A 2,781-nucleotide genomic window follows, 5' to 3' on the forward strand; every position below is an offset into this window, starting at 1 on the left:
AGCATTCCAACAAAATATTTTAATGTAGATTTTTCTTGTACCCATGCTGTTGATTGCTAAATGTAATAGCCTGGTCATGACACTGAATAAATGTGTCTTTTTAAAAAAATAATAAATAAACTTCATCCTATGAACAATGGGGAGCCATTTTATGGTTATGGTCAGTATAGTAACATGATTGTTGTTTGCATTTGTAAAGTGTGGCAAAAATTATTGTGTAGACTCAACAATAGTTTTTGGCATATTTTAATAATGAGAATGGAGGAAGAAAAGGGAAAATCAGTGAGGATATAATTGCAGTATTTCAGAGACAAGATGGTGGTGGATTGGACTGGCATAGTGGCAGAGGAGATGGAGAAGAGTGGATGAGTTCAAGTATATAGTAGAGGTAGAAGAGACCAAATTTGTTCATTTGTGGGATGAAGGAGATGAAAAAGAAGCATATGCAGGAAGGAAGGAGACTTGAGGCAGACAGGGAGATCATTTATCTTTTTTATTGAGGTGAAATTCACATAATATAAAATTAATCACTTTAAACTGAACAATTCAGTGCATTTGGTACATTGACAATGTTGTACAACCACTACCTATATCTAGTCCAAAACATTTCCATCATCCCAAAATAAAACCTGTACCCATTAAACAGTTGCTTCTTGTCTCCCCTTCTTGCCCTTGCAGCCACCACACTGTGTTCTGTATCTATGGATTTGCCTATTCTGGATATTTCCTATAAATGGAATCATACAATATGTGACCTTTTGTGCCTTACTTTTTTTTCAGGTAACATAACGTTTTACAGGTTCATTCAGGTTTAGCATGGATTAGTACTTCACTGTTTTTTATTGCTGAATATTTTTTACTATATATATATATAGTTTATCCATTTATCCACTGGCAGACATTTGGATGGACTTTTGTTTTTACCTTTCAGCTATGATTAAGGTGCTATGAACATTTGTGTTTAGGGATTTGTTTAGAGTCTGTTTTCAGTTCTTTTGGGTGTATACCTAAATGTGGAATTATCAGGTCATATGTTAATTTTTGTTTAGCTTTTTAAGTAAACACCAAACTGCTTTTCACAATGACCGAATCATTTTATACTCCCACCAGCAGTGTGCAACTGTTCAAATCTCCCCACGTCCTCACCAACACTTGTTACTTTCTAAGGTCTTCTTTTGGATATGCTAAAATGCCAATGTGTTATGGAAGTGGAAATATAAAATGAGCTATTGGATATAAAGGTCTGGAGTTCAGAAGGAATGTTTGGTCTTGGAATATATATTTTGGAATTGTTAGCATACCAAGGGCATTTAAAAACATGAGAGAGGATGACATGGACAAGGAAAAGGGTATATAGATGGAGTGAAGAGGGCCTAGATCCTTGCTTAGAAGGACTTTGGGTATCTGGAGGGAAGACGAGGAGGAGCTGGCAAAGATCAAGGAGGACCAATTCAAAGATACCACCAAGGCAGCTTAGCAAATGAGAAACAGGAAGTTAGGATGTGTCCCCTCTCAAATATGTTCTGCTGGAGATCCAGGGAGTGCAATGAAGTTTTCTTCATTACCATCCATGGAACCAGTACTTTTAATATCTGAAAAGGCACATCTTAGGATCAGGAGACTCCTTGTCAAAGATTTTTCACAGATCTAGAAGATAGTACAAACAAAAGGAGAAAGACTATTTCCCATCTGGGTACCACTCAAAGCTTCTAATTTTGGTAATGAGGTGTCCATGTCTTAATCTTTGTAACCTATGAATTTATATGTTTTCCTTTCCTGGCAAATGGGACTTCGCAGATGTGATTAAATTAAGGATTTTGAGATGGAAAGATTATCCTGGATTATCTGGGTCAACAGAAAGTAATTACAAATGTCCTTACAAGAGATAGAGGGAAGAAGGCAGGTCAGAGACAGATTCAAAGATGTTACATTGCTTGTTTTGAAGATAGATGAAGGATTGAGACAAGGGAACTTTTTTTGAGGTGATGGAAATGTTCTACATTTTGATTGTTTGGTGGTTACACAACTGTACATGTTTGTCAAAACACACAGAACCGTACATCTCGAAAGGGTGACTTTTACTGTATGTAAATTATATATCAATAAACTTAAATTTTAAGAAAATTGAAGAAAAATATTCTACACTATAATTCATTACATCTGTAGTCCTTTGGACTACAAAGTATCTAATGGACTAAGCACTCAACCAATAAATAACCTAGCCCAATTTGGGGGCTCCTGTGTCATGTCGTTCACATATTTTTTTTCTGCTGATATAGCATGCTCATCTGCTTGCAGCTTTAAAATTCCTTTAATTGGAAGCGCATTGAGAGCTGCTCTTCTAAAAAGTTAAACAGTTGTTCTTCCTCAAGAAACAAGGGAAGGCACCAAAAGAATGGCGAAGTGGGGATGGGCTATCTATCAAATAGCCCCAAAGCACAGAAATATGTGGGAGGTTGGGGAGGAGCGGGGTGCGGGAATTTCTGCTTTGGAGCCAACCGGGAGAAGCAGAGGAGCCTACAGAGGTCATTATGTCAACAGATGTCAACTTAGTTTGGAGGGAATTTCCAACCCTGGATTGTTTAATATTAGACTTACGTAGTTAAGGCTGGCCTGGCATTAGCTTAATTAAAACACGAGTCAGATTACAGCTAAAAGGCCAGGCGCAGGCTGGCGGGGACCGTCAGCACCAACGCCGGGGTCAGCGCCCGGGCCACGCTCCCGCCCGGCCCTTCTCATTGGCCCCTGCCCGGCCGCCTCGGGCGCCCATTGGTCCGCTCC

The sequence above is a fragment of the Vulpes vulpes genome, chromosome 11, assembly GCF_048418805.1.
Source record: "Vulpes vulpes isolate BD-2025 chromosome 11, VulVul3, whole genome shotgun sequence".
Lineage (NCBI taxonomy): Eukaryota > Metazoa > Chordata > Mammalia > Carnivora > Canidae > Vulpes > Vulpes vulpes.